Genomic DNA, 19,193 nt, shown 5'->3' on the forward strand with positions numbered 1-19,193 from the left:
TGATTTTTTCATACTAGCAAATTTTACATCTAAGTTTTTCAGCAAGGCCCATCAGGCCCACCAGTACCTTCCCACACACAGGTCTCTGGGCTCCTTCCCTTCCTGTTTCCAGCCACACCCAGGCTGCATACAGTTTCCCAAATATTCCATGCACTGCTCATGCTGTTGCTTTAGCTGCAACCCATTGCACCTTCGTTTGGTTAATTCTTACTCAATCCCTTCAAGAGAGGGCTTAAGTGTAACCTTTCAGAAAAAAGGCTCTCCCACCCCTCTGGGCAGAGGAAATGTTCCTTTGCTTAGCCTCCACCACAGTCTAGGGTTTGCACTTAACCTCCTGGAGATGAATATGTATGTGTCAGCCCTGACCACTAGCTTTTAAATTTCTCCAGAAAAGAAATCATTTTATTAAGCCTTGTGCCTGCCAGAGCTTAACATAATATCTGGCACATTAAACATATTTAATACTGTTGAATCAAGCTAGAATGAATAAGGAAATTCCTGAACACCTGTTAAGTGCCAAGCCCTATTTTAGATGTACTACACAAACATTATTTCTCCCTGAACATAATGACACCCAATTTACAGATAAAGAAACCAAGGCCCTGAAGTTAAACTTGTCCAATGGCAATAAGGAAGGGCTGTAACTTGAAGCCAAGTCTATTTTACTCCAGAATCATTCATTTTTCCATTATGCTGTTGGCCACAAGTTCTGATACCAAAAGTTCAGTGAGGAGATGGAATATGCAGTCCTGAAGGGCAGGACATCTTCATAACTCTTGTGAGTAATCCAAGGGCACAAGAGTCCCCCCAAAGAAGTCAGCCAAACGCAATCTAGAATTCAGGACTAAAATGTCAGAAAACAGTAAGGAAGTTAGGAACAAGCAAATCTTATTATCTACAGCATCCACAAATGTGCACGTAGCACATCCCAGCAGAGTCTTTCGGGAGCCATTCAAAATAAAGAGGACAAGCCGACTTAAGCAGCTGTGATATCCCTGCTTAATCCCACCAGCTCGCTCTCCCAGTGAGCACTGTCTGTCACAGTACATGTTTTTCTTCCCACCCCCAACTCCACAGTATCCACAGCCCTCATACCACTTGCTAAAACTGATCTTTGGGCCTGTACCTGTAAAAGATTTAAAAGCGGACCAATTCTGCACAGGCAGAGCCACCCACCCTTGTCTGTGGCGCAGCAGTAGGTGAGGGGCAGGGCAGAGGGCAGCACTACAGGAACAGGTACTAGGATGCTGTAAACCTGTCAGGCAACCTACAGCCGTATATGGACTCTCATCTGCAAGGTGAGCAAAGTAAGAATGGCTGCTCCCGTCCTACAGCCTTTCAGAGTATGAAATCAGACCATCTAAGAATAACCACCTAGCACAGAGCCTGGCACCTATTCCGTGACTGAACCAACCAACCAGGGAACAAACCGATCCCCTCCTGTCTTCTCCACCAAGGCAGGGATAAGGAAAGGCGGTGGGGAAGCCATGTAACTAACACAGGAAGTCGTAATGGCATTTAGCAAAGGTGGGAACACAAGAGGAAGCTGTTCCTTCCTCCCACACATGAGAAAAATGAACCCTTCAGCAGCAAGCAGTTAATGAACCCAAACCTTACTCATTAGGAGAGACAAAGCAGCAAAAATTGTCCCAAGGGTAAACAGACACCAATACAAAAGACACACAGGCTGAAAACAGAAACCAAAAAACCCTTTCTCTCCTATTATAAGTCACAACCAAACAAAAATGCCTCCTAACTCTTTAGGAAAGGTGGAATGCAGTGGTTAACATTGTAAAGAAATGCACTGCAGTCAGCCCTCAGTACACTGTGGAGTGGAAGTAGTAGGCACTTAAGGTGTGATGAATGAAGCACATACCCAGTTTTGACTCTCCCTCCCAAGATTAAGGGAGTAAGACTGGGTTTAGGCCTAGGTGTTCTGACCCTATGTCTCTCATTTCCCAAACAACCTTCAAAAGTATTCACATTCCAAAGTCACAGAAAACAAGCTCAGGTAAGCTGGGTACCATGCCAGGGTCATGCTGAGACTAAGTCACAGTCAGGTCACACTGAGTTGGGACCCAAACCCAGTCTGTCTGGCTTAAAAGCCTTCACTCATCCCAACAGATATGACTCAGGAGATGGGCAAAATGAATTGAAGGGGGTCAAAAGGTACAAACTTCCAGTTATAAAATAAATAAGTCCTGGGGACTAATATACAGCATGGTGACTATAGTTAACAATACTGTACTGTATACTTGAAAGTCATGGGTGTGAGGGGGAGGGGGGAGATGGGCATGGAGGAGGGCACTTGGGGGGATGAACACTGAGTGTTATATGGAAACCAACTTGACAATAAACTACTTGTAAAAAAAAAATTAGAATAGATCTTAAAAGTTCTCATCACAAGGAAAAGAAGTGTAGCTATGTGTGGTGATGGATGTTAACTAACTAGACTTACTGTGGTATGACTCCACAATGCATACAAATATTGAGTCATGTTGTATACACAAAACTAATATAATATTGCATATCAACTGTATCTCAACAGAAAGAAAAAAGACATAAATGACAGAGAGAAAAGAGGGAGGGGTTAGGCCAGGGTCATGACCAATAACAAATGGTCTGATGACCAGTTAGTTGGTTGACAGGGTTTAAAGCCCAGATTTCAAAGAACTGAGTACTTTTCAACAACTTTTTTTCTAGCTTTATTGAAATATTATTGACATATATACATAAGTTTAAGGTACATAACTGTGATATGATACACATAGATATGGTAAAGTCGTTACCACAATAAATTTAGTTAGTTAACACCTCCATTCTTGCATAGGACTATGACTTCTTTATGTGTGTGGTGATAACATTTAAGATCCACCTTCTTAACAATTTTAAAATATGTCACCATGCTGTACAGTAGGTCCCCATTCAGGGACTTTCTGATCTGAGACCACCCAGGCCGTTCCCAGGCAAACCAAAAGCCCCAAAGCATTATTCCTCACTATCCACATGGCCAGGTTCCTTCCTCTTTTTCATAAGCAAGGAAAATACTCATAATCTAATTTCCCTAGAAATCTCTTGCCAAAAGTCCACTTAAAGGGCAAAAACAAACCTAATATTGGGGGCTTGCTACTTTTGAGCATTAATCCAAAATACTGAATAACTAAAAAACAGCTTTAGCAAAATTAAATATGAACGTATCCAAGTTCTTAGAAACAATTTTTTGAGGTGTCAGTTCTTACTTGAGATCAACTTCATACTAAGGTGTTATCGAAAGCCCCCCTGAAAGAAGTGAAGTTAAAAGACAGCCTAGGCCACACACACCTAGGCCAATCATTCTCAATGGTACGATCCTCTTGTGACCTGCCTGGCTCAATCCAGGATCCCAAGATCTTACTATATAAATGCAAACTGCCAACTCACTCCAAACCAGCTGAAAGAAACAGGCAGGGCCTGGAAAGGGCCCTTCAGAATAAGGGCAACACTACACACTTAAGGGCTAAGGTTTATAGGAGGAAGGGCTCATCCCCTCCTACACAACAAGTGTACCCTGAAGACTTCAACGAGTTCTGACAGGGAGGATGGGAAGTGCTTCAGGAATCAAATCTCCAACTGGCTACTAGGAATTTCCAAATGGGAATCCCAGAGGGGCCCTAAACCCTGTCCCTCCCCGCCTCAGAGAGGCCTCTGTTATGGGTATCATTGTGCACACTTTGATGCCAAGCCTGCAAACAGCCTTGCCCTCTACCTTTAGTCAGCTGCCAAGCAGCCCTTTCTGTTCTGGAAGAAGCTTCCACTCTGCTGCAAAAAGCATCTCCCATGAGCACCCTTGTGTTCTCATTCCCTCTGTTGTAAACACAAAATAGCACAGTACTATCCAGCTGAGTTCAAACCTTGGCTGACCCAGGTTACTTTGAGCCCCTTTCCTTCTCTGCAAAATCAGGGTGAGGACAACCGGACCCTATGAAGTGTTCTGCGACAATGACATGAGCTAATGTATCCTAAATGCACAATAAAAGGTAGTTCTCTTCCTCCCACTAACGCAGGCCCCAAACATCATCTCTCACCTGACCTACTTCAAAAGCCTCATAACAGAGAGCCTGCCACCCATCTGTCCCCAATCCAGTCTCTCCTCCACACCACGCCGCCAAAGCTTTTCTCCAACACACAGCTCTGATTACATCATCTCCCTGCTTTCAAACCTTTGACAGCTATCACTTGCTTTACAGGATCAAGTCCACACTTCTTAGCCTAGCACGCAAGGCCTTTTGCAATCTGGCTCTCTCCTCCCTGCCACTGTACCCAAATGCCAAGCACCATCTGTTCTAGTAACAATACTCTAAACATGACTTGTATTTTCACGCCTCCCTGCCTCTGCCGGTCATGCTCCCATCACGGAAAGCCCCTCACCCTCTTCCCCAGTTGGCAAAGTGCAATGCATCCTTCACCCCCTCCCTGAAGCCTTCCCCAGCCACCAGCTCCTCAGCTGCTTCCTCCTCCTCTCATTCCTCTTCCTTCCTTCCCCCACCTCCACCTTCCTTCTCTACTCTGGCTCCACGCCTGCCTTCTTATAGTTGTACTATGTATGCCCCTGTCTCCTGAGACTGAGGCACAGAGCTGGACTGCAACCTCAGAAGGGTACAATGGCAGCCCTCAAAAAGCATTTGTTGGAAAAATTATTGCAAGACTTCCACCAAATTAAAACAGTTTCTAATTTGTCAAGCAGTTAACACCTTCATGGTAACTTCTTACTTCTAAAACTCATAAGGATATTATATTCCTTGAGCTAGCTAAGATTGCTCTTAATGAAAAGAGCAAAAAACCACTGTGAAGATGAAATGTCTTTATATATTCCATCTGCTTAGAATCACTATCCTTCTAGAAATGATATTTTCTCTGTTTTCCATGATGGGAAAGGGAAATCACACTCTCTGATTCTTCCTGGTCTGACTTTCAGTATATGGAACTGGACAGCTTAAGGAGTCCCTCTTACTTAAGCAAAACATTTCAGAAAGGAAGGGATAAACAAAACTGTTATTTAATGATAGGGAAAAAAGTGTATGAAGCTCAAGTGCACCCGACCTGAGTGCCCTTAGGGAATCAGGTTCATTCTCAGAGAACAGGCGCCACCTGGGCAGAGAGCAGTGTGAGCCCTGGTCTTCCTGGGACTTGCTCTTGCACAAGCCATTAACAAATCCATATGTCCCAAGACTCAGAGAGAGCTTATTGGAAGAAAACGCTTCTTGGTTTACCCAAAATGCCAAGGAGTCAAAGCCCATAAATGTCTATTTAAGCTGCCTCCAAAATGTGTCCCTTGCCTTCTTCCCATTTGAAAGTTAAGATATATTAACTGTCTCTTTACATGAGTCTTTAACAAGGCACAAGCCAGGAAGGAGAATCACCCCTCCTCCCCACTGTGAGGCTCTGAGGCCCTTCAGGGAGTCAGGGAAGCATTGACCCTTCTCCGCAGGAAGGCTGTTCTCCTGGTCTGGCAATAGCCCTGTTCATAAACACACACGTATGACTTGAGTGTGGTGCTACAGGCTTGCTTCATCTGAGGAAAAGAAAGTGTGTTATTCTACACCACACTCGGGCAACACTCTACAGGAATCTGCAGAGCTTCTCATGTTCTCAGAGACCTTAATAAATGAATGGATTTTTAAAATAATGATTTTCATTAAAACCAGATAGTTTGTTAGCAACAGCCTCATGCCAATAACAAAATATCCTTTTTTCTCTGGTTCCTTCTCTATAAATTACCACCTAAAAATATCCCACTTGTTTGTTCAAAACATCTCATATAAACATCTAATTGTTTTGATATAAACAACCAACTTATAAAAGTTATCTTAAAATCAGGGTCTTATCTAGACTTCTATAATAAGTACCTTAAAATTAGCAATTTTTTAACTTGCTAAAAAATCAGAATAAGCAAAAACTTCCTTTAAATTACTGATCCAGAAAGCTGAGCTTAAAAATATGGTTAAGAGGAAAAGAAGGAAAAAGAGAATGTGTTTTTGGCACCTCTAAGCCAAGCACAGTGCTAAGCATATTATATAGGTTCTCACCTTCATCTTGGCATGAAGCCTATTAAACAGGATTACTGCCCCATTTTACAGACAAAGAGACAGAGGTCAAGTGAACTGTCCAGAATCACACACAAAACCACAGTTCACCTGACTTCAAAGATCATCCTTTTTTCACTACACCCTATGGATTTGTATTTTTAAATGAGGAAGAGAAAAAAGTGCTATGTCTATCTTTAGTATACTACCACAGTTACAGAGTGCTTACTGTCCAAGGCACCTTATTATTCATAAGCAAATGTCAATATATAGAACAGTATCCCTACCCTCTAAGGGATTAAGTACAAGAATATGCTGGGAACTACCTATGATAGCTACCATTCTTCCCACAAAGCTACTTTATATATGCCATACTATTCTTCATTAAGACACACAAAATGTCTGAGTTTAATTTTTCCCAGACATACAAGCACTTGGAAGGATATCAAGGGAAAAAACTTAAATATCAAATTAAGTTAGCAAAGTCAGCTATAATAGGAACTTTTATTTACATGTCTGAGTTTCCAAGACACTGTACATATAAAATTATTACCCTGAGGGTATACTTAGATTTATGGCTGTACCTGAAATTAGCATAAGCATTTATCAGAAAGATTTTGTTAAAATTTATCCAATAGAGGCAGAATTAATGCGTATTCCTAAATTAATGGAATAAATCTTTGTAGAACAGTGTTTTACAATTACAACTCAGATACCTTGTCATTCTGAATAAAATCCAACCACCAAAATGTTTAACACTCAAGCCATTTTAACCAACAGGCTCTTAATCTTAAGATACACTGAAAACTTATATTCATTTAACCAGGCCAACTATTCAGAATACAACCATGTTTCCAACCACAACTGGAATCAATTAAACTTGCATCCACTTGTTATACTAATAAAATTAATTTCCAAACAAGCTCTAAGCCATTATAGATATATAGATATATAGATATATATGGCCTACTTAATGAATTGCTAAATTAAAATGCCTGTTCTCAAATCATAGGGAGGAGAAAAGCACAGTCTAGGACCTATTCTTGCCCAAAATATTTAACCTGAATTTAAACCATGCCTTGAGATCTAACCTCTAAATTATAGGAAATACAGAGGGCAAAGGACAAGGTAAACACCACCACAAGGAAACAAATTCAGATATGGGACATCCTACAAGTTCTCTTCTAAAAGTCAGGAGGGAGAGGGAGGGGGTAGTGAAACAGCATTTTTCTACATTTAAAATGACTAAAGGTGGGGAGCACCTGGGTGGCTCAGTTGGTTAAGTGCCCAACTCTTGGTTTCAGCTCAGGTCATCTCATGCTCATGAGATCAAGGTCTACACGGGGCTCCACACTGACAGCAGGGAGCCTGCTTGGGATTCTCTGCCCAAGGATCCCCTATTCCTGTGATTGCGCTCACGCATTCTCGCGCTCGCTCTCTCTCTCTCTCAAAATAAAAATAAATAAACTTAAAAAAAAAAAAGACCAACAGGACAAAATCAACAAAAACCCACAGTGTTACATGTAAACCCTGACTGAATCCCAGTTCCAAGAAAACAGAAATGGTGACTAACACCATTTAAGGGACAATTAAAGGACATTAGGTTAGGGTGGCTCAGTCAGGTGAGCGTCAGGCTCTTGATAACAGCTCAGGTCATGATCTTGCAATTCATGGGTTCCAGACCTGCACTGAGCTTTGCGCTGACAGTGTGGAGGCTGCTCCGAATTCTCTCTCCCTCTCTCTGTGTTCCTCCCCCACTTGCTCTCACTCTCTCTCTCAAAATAAATGAACTTAAAAAAAAAATAAATAAAACTTAAAAACAAATGACTTTAAGAAATCACTGTTGAGGCGCCTGGGTCGCTCAGACGGTTAAGCATCTGACTTCAGCTCAGGTCATGATCTCACAGTTCATGAGTTCAAGCCCACATCAGGCTCTGTGCTGACAGTTCAGAGCCTGAAGCCTTGCTTTGGATTCTGTGCCCTCCCCCCTTTCTGCTCCTCCCCCACTCATACTCTGTCTCTCTCTCTTAAAAATAAATAAAACATTAATTAAAAAAAAAGAAATCACAGTTAATTTTATGAAAAGTGGTAATGAGGTGGTGGGGCTTTTTTTTAAGTCCTTAGTTAGAAACGCATAACCAAAGTTCGTCAGGTGAAATTATATGATGTCTGGGATTTGGTTTAAAGTTATTTCAGCATATTAAACAACACGACATTGTTCTCTGGCAAAGATGCAAAAAAAAAAAAACTCTACAAATCAGTGCATTTGGGAATGCTTAAAACTGTTTCCCTCAAAGGAGATTTACAATAAATATTTAAAATAATGGTGCTCAAAAGTCCTGAAGTTAAAAAGAAAATTACTGGGGCCCTTTGGTGACTCAGTCAGTTAAATATTAGACTCTTGATTTTGGCTCAGGTCATGATCTCATAGTTGGTGAGATCGAGCCCCATTGTGGTTTCTGCACTAATAGCATGGAGTCTGCCTGGAATTCTCTATCCCCTCTCTCTCTGCCCCTCCCCGCTCTAGTTCTCTCCCTGTCTCTCTCTCAAATGAGTAAATAAATGTTAGGGGGGGAAAAAAGGAAAAATACCTGTTTTACTTTGGTTAACTCCGATCTTCCCACATATTTGAACACAGAACCTTTTTTCAGTGCATAACATCTACTAATTTTCCAAGAATTGTTTTTCCATGGAACCTCCTTTGGGAATTGCTGCTCTATCTAGCTAAATCACTCCAAGGTAAGGCTCCCTTAAGTCACATGCATGCTCAAAGAACCCTGAATAATTAAAAAATTCACATACTCCAATAATAAAATAATTGTAAATAAATAATAAATAATTCACAATTTTATCTATTTGCAACTTAAGAGCCTCTCACTTTTTCTGTCTTCTGCATCCATAAATAAGTATATGTTGACTCTTTAAATTAAGATGTTTTAATTTCTAAATCAAACTCTAATTTTTTTAATGTTTATTTATTTTTGAGAGAGAGGGAGAGCAATAGAAAACATGAATTGGGGAGGGGCAGAGAGAGAGGGAAACAAAGGATCCAAAGCAGGCTTCATGCTGACAGCAGAAAGCCCAATGCAGGGCTTGAATTCACAAACCATGAGATCATGACCTGAGCTGAAGTCTGACACTTGACCTACTGAGCCACCAAGGCACCCCTAAATCAAACTCTTTCTATAATACAAAATTGCCACTACAAAATTTCCCTCAAGTGGAGTTAAATTTTTCTTATTCAAACCTATTTCTTTTTGAAATCTACAATGGAAGAGATTTCAAATTCTTAAGTTGCCAAACCACATCTAGTTTTTTTCACTTTCAAAACTTCCCTACAATATTTCTTTTTTAAGTTTTTATTATTTATTTTGAGAATGAGTGAGAGTGTACACATGGTGGGGGTAGAGGCAGAGAGAGAGAGGGAGAGAGAGAATCCCAAGTAGGCTTCTTGCTGTCAGCACAGAGCCCAATATGTGGCTTGATATCATAAACCATGATGAGATCATGACATGAGCCAAAATCAAGAGTCAGCCACTTAAGCAACTGAGCCATTCAGGCACCCTGCCCTGAGATATTTCAAAGGCTCCTCAAAACCTCTTCAATGACTCCTCAAAAGAAGTTACTGGTTTCACAGTAACAAAACACAAACCAAACCAAACCAAAACAAAACCTGAAATCAAAACTCTTTGACAGTCTTTCAGATAGTTCTTAAGGGCTTTTTAACCGTTTACCTCAAAGTCCACCAGATTTCCATCTTTCTGCACCAAAAGTGGTCCCATTCTTATAAATGGATCTTTTGAGTACTTGAACAACTAGATCCCGAGACAGAGTCACCTTACCACAAATTCTATCTACTCCATGGCTAAAAGTTGAAAAGGTAAGCTTTCAACTAATATATGCAGTTCATTTAAGAAAAAAATGTGTCCTATTCCATTTAAGAGCCTCAATACTTAAAAAAACTCTTTGGAAATATACTTAAAAGAAGACAAAAATGGCTAACAAAGAAATTTGAGCTAGTAGTCACTGCTATAAGGAAACAATAAAATTTGATGTATCCCTTGCATCTAGGAGGCAATTTAAACCATTCAAAAGCCTTTCATACACATTCTGTCATTTGACCTTCAAAACCCTGGAGAGATGTCTGTTTTCCATCATGATAGCATATATCTAACACGGCTCAACTTGAAAGCCAACAACTTGTCAACCTTCAATTATCCTTACCATGGAGAGAATAACGGCATATGCAATTTGACTCAGCTGAACCATGGAGAGGCCATCACCTCCTGCTTCCCAAAGGGGACGCTCAGGCCAAATCCTACCATAGGAGTTCCCCCATGATTTTGTTTGGTGCTACTTGCAGACAGCTAACTGTCCACAGGCTTTTAGGTCGTCATACAACACATCCTCCAGGCTTGGTCTTTACTCCACACGAGACCGAACTCTCCTTTGAACTGACTGCACCTGCCTAGGATCGTCTAGTGATGTTTCTACAGCATCAGCCTGGGGACCTCTCCATTTTTACCCATGTCAGTGTTTCCACATGAAAGAAGAACAATGTTTAATTTTGGACAACACATGTGAGGACAGACAAAAAAACCTCTAGAATAAAAACGTCCTGGGTTTGGACCCTGGAGCCTCCTGTCTTGGCCATGTGCATTCCTTACCCTAAGATCCCTTACATGTATATAGAGCACTCCACCTCCTAAGGCTATTGAGGAGGGGAAGAGAGAGAAGCCCCCCCTCTCCACAGTAACTGGGTTCTCTGCCTGCCTCCCACTTCTCCCAGGAAAGGGAAACAAGCAATTTAAAAAATGGACACAGGCAAGGCAGAACTCCAACCATCAAGAAGCCTATAACCTATAGGCAAAGTAAGCAGGCCAACAACTTAATAATAAAAGGCAAAAAGAGAAAAAAAAGCCATTGTAATTGTTCAAATAATGTGCTAAGGGATTAAACAGAAGCAACCATGTAAATGCAGAAGGCAGAGATCGGAAAAATATTAATAAAGAAGCAGTACTTACTTGAGCTAGGCCTTGAAGGACAATGAAAATGTAGTGGGGGGTGGGGAGAACAGCCTCCCCAGAGGCAAAATTGATAGAAAGTATGTGACAGTTATGGATGGGCCACTAGCTGAAGTGTCATTAGCAGAGACACAGAGAAGACAACTGGGTCTGGAAAATAAAGTTATGAGCCAGATCATGGAGAATCTTGAAAGCTATGAATAAAAAGGGAATAGCCATGGCTCTCACCTGTCCTTAAATAGGTTGTGTCATCAGCTACAAGTAAAAAAAATTACAGAACTACAAGTGGAACAAAAACATGGTCTCAAAACTTTTTAGATCATGCAGCCCTAAAAGTAAAAAAATTAAACATGTACCCCCAACATGTTATAAGTTGCATATAATTTATGCATAATTAAAACACTAGAGTTATGAATTACAGGTGTATACTAATGTAGTATGTACATTATAAAACATCCATTAAAAGCTTTTTAAAGGATGAGAATGATTCAAATAGCATTCTCAAGCTTTTTTTTTTAATATATTTTTTATTTATTTCTAGGAGAGAGAGAGAGAGAGAGAGAGAGAGAGAGAGACAGCGTGAGCAGGGGATGGTCAGAGAGAGAGGGAGATACAGACTCTGAAATAGGTTCCAGGCTCTGAGCTGGCAGTCAGCACAGAGCCCGACGCGGGGCTCGAACCCACGAACCCCAAGATCATGACCTAAGCAAAAGTCGGACCAACTAAGCCACCCAGGCGCCCCTCTCAAGCTTATTTTTATTAATGCAAATCCATAAACAATTTTGGTACCAATTTACTATTTTGATTTAAAAGTCATTTCCAGGGTACCTGAGTAGCTCAGTTGGTTGTGCTGGACTCTTGATTTTGGCTCAGGTCATGATCTCACCATTGGTGAGTTCAAGCCCAGCATCGGATCCTGCTTGAGATTCTCTTTCCTTCCCTCTCTCTCGTCTCTCCCTCCGCCCCTTCACCATTCCATCTGTCTCTTTCTCAAAAATAAATAAGCAAACTCTAAAAGCCATTTTCTAATCTCACAATAAAACATTTTCTTGTTCCTATATCCTTACATTATTATTAAACTTTCTTTGCAAGAATCTTTTTAAGCCACTTGCCCATTTTGTGGGAGTCGGTTTACTTAAAAATAGATAACATACTCCATAAACCCACTTACACATATAAAGTGCACCAAAGGGAAGAATAAGAATGAAAGTACCATTGGTATTTCCACCAGGTTATAAAATGCCCACTCATCCCTCATGTAACCTAAGTTACAGGAGACTTTCAGATATACCAAATAGTGTCAGTCCATCTATTAAATATTAGTAAAGCTTTTTCTTTTCTGGATAAAGTTCTAATATTTTTTCCTTTCCATACTGGATGATCTAGCACACTCCACTTGGAGATAACTGTCTCAAACAATAATAATAATAATAATAATAATAAATAATTCTTCTCACATAAGAAGTTCTGAGTCACAGTGGTTTTAGGGTTAGTTGATTCAGCAGCTGAAAAAAGTCACTGTGTTCTTAGGCACCATCCATCTTTGTACTCTGTGATCCTCACAGTATCAACCTGTTCTATTTTGCTGACCACGTTTGGTTCCTAATATGGTGGTATTACCAAAAGGTGTCACATAAATACTCATTAACCAGTCACTAGCAACAGGTATGATATTACTAAAGTTGACTTAATCAAGATTCACTCTCTCGGGCAAAGGATACACCCAACCTACCTTGAAGTGAATGCCCAATGGAAAACTAATCAAAAGCAAGATGATACCAAGTAATATGGAAATTATTATAGCAGTGGCCCTCATAAAGAATCACATACCCCCCAGAGCGTGGGTGAGCAGGGTGGGGGAGGGAACCACCCAGCTGAGCCCAGCTCCAACTTCTGAATCCTGACCAACTGAATAGTAGTTGGTTTAAGCCACAAGAAGGAAAGAACAGGATGGGGAGTGCAGTGGTTTAGCCATCCCAGGTAGAACACTCTATGCATGCAGGATAATGGGGGAAGAAGAAACTATACTGTTTCATTGCTACAGATTTTTTTTTTTAATTCAAACATCTAGTTCAGAGTAAGCAAGCACTCAATAAACATTAATAACTGATGTTACAAACCCCCAAGTAATTTAGAATAAAGCATGGCAAAGAAAAGGGAATATAATGGGATACATGATAATAATGACCAATTCCCTACTTTTTTGCAGTAATTCACTATCCTGTGACACAAGAGCCTATATATGCAGCAATTCAAATCCCTACAGAATGTGGAAAAGTCTCAGACTGTGGGGTGTACATCACAGGAGCATTAAAAATGTTCTTACCCTCTGACACATTGGTATGTTGTTATGACCAGCAATACCACTTTTGGAAACATATCCTACATTAAACAGCTAGCTCTTTTTGTTTAGCCAGCTCCCTCCCTCTTCCATTAACAATAACCTCCTTCTTTGTGGGACACTTTGTCTCCCCACAGTCCCATCTTGTGGGTCTAAATGGAGACTGCCAACCGTAACTCTCCTTTGACTGGCATCAGGCCAATCTGAGTTCTCTCCAGGGTTTTCCCAAATTGGAACTAAAAGCAAAGAGTCAGTTTCTTGATGATGGGAGGTTTTGAAGCTACCAGCAGCCAGGTGCCCCTATGTGGGGCAGTGTGCTGGGCCCTGTAATTTAATGAGGAGTAAATCACACCTGAGCCAAAGGGCTCTGATAGCCTAAGAGATATTTATTTTCAACCACACACTTAAATGTCCAAATGGACTGGCTAAATGAATTATGACAATGTAGGTAATGGATTTACCAAACAGCCATTAAAACAGTGCCAAAGAATTTATTGATATGNCCTTGTATGTCAAATCTTTTTCACATTTCTTCAAAAGCACATGTAATAAGGATCCTGTTTTTGCATGAGTATGTATGCATGAAAAGAACATAATCAAGTATTTCTCAGAGACTGCCCTACCCCCACCTGGACTCACAGAGGTAATAAGCCACTGTTCATGATAGGCAAGTAACCCTAGGTGTGCTGGGGTGGGGCAGGAAAGGTGGTGAGTCACTGTGGCTCCGGGCTATATGACTGAACATACTGGGTTCACATCTACATACAACTGTAGCCAGAAGATTTTTACTAATGAATTCCTTTCCAGTAGTGGCAAAAAATCTGTGCTAAAATCCAGGGACTATGCCATTCCTCTGCAACAATCTTCTTGTCCTTGACATTCTTGCCTATGGGACTCTTCTTTCCAGAATATTCTTCTTGATTACACACACCTGCAAGAGCCCTTAAAGACAACATCTACCGTAGAAGAGTAAACCCTATCAACATCACAGCCTAGCCAAACCAGAACCCCTTTCACTCTCCACAAGATACTTCCTGATGGCCTTCTTTATCAAAAGTCTTCCCCTATCATTCAAAACCCAGTCTCCTGATAATAAAAAACCAGAAGCTATTCTTCTGCTTTGCTGCTCTTGTCCCCTTCTAGTACACGGATAATAAAGTCTCGCAACTTCACTAGCAAATGCGGCTTCGTAATGCTTTCTCTACTCACATACATGGAAGTGGCAGCCCTAAAGGTCAGACAATCAGTACTTACTGGTACACACTCTTTTTTGAGGTTTAAACCCCACTGCTTAATTTTCTGAAGAGGCAGCCTTCTGAGAATAAGTTTAAAAAGCTAAAGATGGACAGGCTGCTCAGACATAAAAGAGCCTATAGCTTAGCACATAATTTTATTTTAGAACCTTTTAAAGAAAATCCATACCAGCTTCCAGATGAGTGTCAAGTTGCACTCAATGCTCTGAAACAGGCAAGCAGAATACAGTACAAACATTTAGAGTCACGGTGAAAATGGGTCACCTGCAGCCTATTACTTACTTCTTTACCATTAAACCAATAGCATAGGGGAAGAATTTATGTAGCACAAAAGGAGCTGCAAAATTAGACTTATCCAGACATCAGTAGAAAAAGCCCAAAAAACGATGACACCAAAAAAGGGACATTTATCCAGGCTATATTATTCCGCTGAGAGATACCAAGATGAAAGGCAAATGATATGTTCATATTTTTAAAAAGACATACATATTTGAGAATTGATTTCCTTAAGAATGCTGTCTGGGTTACTAGTCTGGATTATAAATCACACTAGACCCTGAAGCCTACTTAATAAAAGTTGAAAATAAACAAATGATTAATTTGAGGTATGTGAATTTCTGAAACTCTCTTGGGGAGAAAGTTTTATTACCATTATTACTGATCTGTTTTTAATCTCTGACATCAAAGCATAGATATTAACCCTGAGGTTCTGAAACCAGAATAACCCATAAATGAAATACTGTGAGAAATTGCCACACATTAACATTAGTCTGTTTGTCAAGTTTTGGCCAATTCTCAGGTGACTCCCTAAACTTTAAAAGGGGTGGAGTGGAGGGGGAGAATAAGAAAACCTAGGTTCAAGTTCAACTCCACCATAAATAGATGACATCTAGCAAAGTGATCTAACTTGCTCAGCCTCAGTTTACTAACTGGAAAATTAAGGGTTAAAATTATTTAAGTAAAGCCCTTTGCAAACCCCAAAGCACAGTGTTACTATTATAGCACAGGTTTCACAACACCTATATTTCTCAAACTCTTGGAGAACTATAGGGTTGAAACATAATCCCATTTTAGAGATGATAATGATGAGAAAATCAAGGCCCAGAAAGGTGTTAGAGCCTTGCACAAAAACACGTTTGTAAACTGGTTGGGACTTGGTTCTAATTTTCCACCACTGAAAAACACATTTAAAAGACAGTCAAACCAGGGGCACCTGGGTGGCTCAGTCAATTAAGAGTCCGACTCTTGATACGGGCTTAGGCATGGTCTCCCAGGTCTGTTCATGAGTTCGAGCCCCGCAGCAGGCATCAGACGCCATGCTAACAGTGTAGAACCTGCTTGGGATTCTCTCTCTCTTCTCTCTCTCTGTGCTCCTCTGCGTGCTCTCCCTATTCCAAAATAAAAAAACTTAAAAAAAAAAAACTTTTAAACACAAAGACAAAGCTATTCTAGAGATTAAAACAAATCTCTCCCCAACAATACACACACACACACACACACACACACACACACACAAATACATCCTCTGCTTCATTTTGCCTTTGTAAACTTTACTCCTATAACAAGTTAAACTAAACTTTCCATCAGAAAGATAAAAATAGGGGCACCTGGGTGGCTCAGTTGGTTAAACATCCGACTTCGGCTCGGGTCATGATCTCAGGGTTTATGGGTTCAAGCCCCACATCGGGCTCTGTGCTGACAGCTCAGAACCTAGAGCCTGCTTCGGATTCTGTGTCTTCCTTTCTCTCTGACCTTCCCCTGCTCATGCTGTCTCTCTCTCTCAGAAATAAAGAAAACATTAAAAAATTTTAAAAAAAAGAAAGATAAAAATAAAGCCATTTCTATGACTGTGAGTCTCACAGACAACTTTCAACCCAACCTACCCAAAACCTTTACAATTGGGTTAGAAACGCCTGGAAGAAACATTGACATAACATTATAACGTCCACCTAAGCTGGCAGGCGTCATCATAATGTGGATTATAGTCATACCAGCCCAGAGATACTGGTTTTAATGTTCCCTGGGAGATAAAGAATTAATTAGCAATTCTGAAGGGGCTGTTGCCTAAAAAACGAACAATTTAACCAACGCAATTTCATTCTTTAAAATTGTGCCCTCAATCACCCAGTATCAAAAACCCACTATGGCACCAAATAAATTGAGTGTGGTGAAAGAGACAAAATGTTCTTTTTTCTACAGGCTCTTATGGGAAGCAGAAAAGGGCTGACTATGAATCAGTTATGCTTTAGTTCCACAACGGACATAAATTATAATTTGGACATTCTGGTGGTTAAACCAGGAAAGCAGGAAAAACATTGCTTTCAACTCCCAGCAAAAGTTAACTTTGTGGCATCATAGCTGAAAGACAGGGTCATGAAAAAGTAACCTTAGGTTTATTTCTGGACTTTCCTGCTCCACTAAAATGGATGACACTATTTCCCATCCCTTATTGTCAAATCACAACAGTCCGGAAGCCTGGACCAAGTTCACTTGGCAGGTAACAGGAGCAAGGCTAGGAGGAAGTCCTGAAGGATGTCAGATACCACATTTCCTTTACTCCTGCATACTTTTCATCTCTGTACCACCGGGATATATTTACCATGAGTTCTGACCGACACCCACCAAACATTCTGGCTGACAAACTCTGCAGAAACTGGCATACTCTCAGGAAGGTCCCTCCTGAGATCTTTAAGTAGATTAGACGAGGAAAACATTCAGACTACTCCTATAATGACCATCTCTCTGGCACTCACAAAGTCTCTCATTTCCAGCAATCAAGAAGCAGCTGTTAAAATCCAGGAATCTTCTAGTAGCAGATCTAAAATACTTCCAAGCTGGCCAGAGGAGCTTCACAACTGCTGCTTCTCCTTTCCCCCTCCCCCGTCTCAGAGTGCCAGCCTGGCAGCAATAAAGATGACCCAGGAAGGGGGAAAGGAAAAAAAAAAAAAAAAACAGAGTAACGGATCTGGTTAATGTAGAAATGCAGACTACCCTCATTTCCACTACAGAGAAATACCAACTTTCTGTACCAGCTAACCAGGTTTCCCCTTTCCTCTCCCATCTCCACCCCCTCCAAACATTAACTTCTGCAGTCTGGTGGTCTGGTATTTCCAGAGTTAGTGACCTCAGCAGTCCTAAAGCCTTTCTCAAAGATCCTAAACAAGGCACTTCCTTTCAGTGCCAGAGTCGAGGCCCATCCACGGTTAGATTCAGGTTGCCTTTACCTTGTAACCCTCCCTGACGGCACTGCTCCTAGGGTCAAGTTCAAGATGAAGGTGCCCTCCTACCCTCCCCTAGTTGACTCCAGCTGTGACAGCGCTACCGTTACGAGGCTCATCACCGGAGGCATAGTGATCTAGGGCTGTCAAGAGTGGGCTAGAAGGGAAGACTGTGGCGAGCCCAGGGTCCTCTAAACTCCTGGGCCACGGCGCGGTATTTCTACCTGGGCACCGCCGCATTTCCTCCAGGAGCCTTACACAATAAGTCAAGTAAGTTTCGAGACTGCCGATCCTGAGACCTTTCTGTCTGCAAATACTCCACACAATGCCTAGGGCTTCCTTCCTCGCCAGCTGTTCCGGATAGCTGCCGCGCCAAGGCGGGGAGCCCCCCAAACTCCCAGCGCTGAGCGCCCGACCCCCAAAGTCTTCCAGTAAGACGTGAGCCTTGCCATAAGTCCCCCCCAAAAGTGACCACTCTCCACCATCCAAGAACAGAGGGATTCACAATCTTGATACAATCACCGTCTTCTCAGCTCCGCCTCAATGTCTAATCTTACCCTCTCCTCCCAAAAGAACGTGGATATGCTAATCGCGGTGTTTTGGAAAGGAAGCAATGGACTTTCAGCTCAGACTGGGGCAGTATCACAGACACCCCCCCGCCCCCCACCTCCGGCTTAAGTTCACCCGGCAACTTCGCTACTCGCGCTCCCCTACACTCCGGGGGGCGCCCTGGACTCCGCGGTGCCAGGCGCGCTTCCCCTCCGCCTCCCCTGCCCCAGGTATCAGGCGCTGCCCGAGCCCTTGCCAAGCCCGCAGGCTACAGAGGAGGCGGGAAAGGGGGCGAGGAGGCGCTCCGCGCGGAGGTGGTCCCGAAACTCTAGCGTGCTGCCGCGCGTTCCCGGTTGCCCCCGCACCTCAGTTCTGCCGGGGGCAACTCGGTCCGGCTCAGAGGGGACCGCGAAGGGAAGGCGCCGACTTTCCAGAGCCGGCAGGACCAAGGCCCGGGGCGCCCAACATGTCCAAGCCTATCCCCGGAAAGCTCCCGGGTGTGCCCAGCCAGGGAGGGGGTGGGGAAGAGAGGCTCCAGAAACTTTCCCACATGCCTTTCCACTCTCCCCATCTCCCTCTCCTCCTCCGCGGGACCCTCTCCTCCCCTCAGCACCGCTGCAGCTGGCGGTGCCCGGGACGCAGGGAGGCCGGCGGCGGCGCCAGGGAGGCGGGAGTTACCTGCCGGGAAAGTTTCCAGCTCCTCGGCGCGGTTCCCTACCCCAGGGCCGGGCCTCGGGGCGCGGGCC

At 42.3% G+C, this 19,193-nt stretch overlaps 1 protein-coding gene across 7 annotated transcripts in view; it reads right to left on the reverse strand.

Moving 5' to 3' along the window:
* TANC1 (tetratricopeptide repeat, ankyrin repeat and coiled-coil containing 1) overlaps positions 1-19,190 on the reverse strand; it is a 239,414-nt gene extending 220,224 nt beyond the window's left edge. For 6 of the 7 annotated variants that reach the window (XM_077761028.1, XM_077761027.1, XM_077761025.1 and 3 more), the window contains exon 1: positions 19,126-19,190. The gene's annotated coding sequence lies outside the window, so the exon portion shown is untranslated. The remainder of the gene's footprint in view (positions 1-19,125) is intronic. The other variant, XM_077761022.1, reaches the window with a different exon arrangement.
* Positions 19,191-19,193: the final 3 nt, after the last annotated feature.

The sequence above is a fragment of the Crocuta crocuta genome, unplaced genomic scaffold (genome assembly GCF_008692635.1).
Source record: "Crocuta crocuta isolate KB4526 unplaced genomic scaffold, BGI_CrCroc_1.0 scaffold153, whole genome shotgun sequence".
NCBI classification, from domain to species: domain Eukaryota; kingdom Metazoa; phylum Chordata; class Mammalia; order Carnivora; family Hyaenidae; genus Crocuta; species Crocuta crocuta.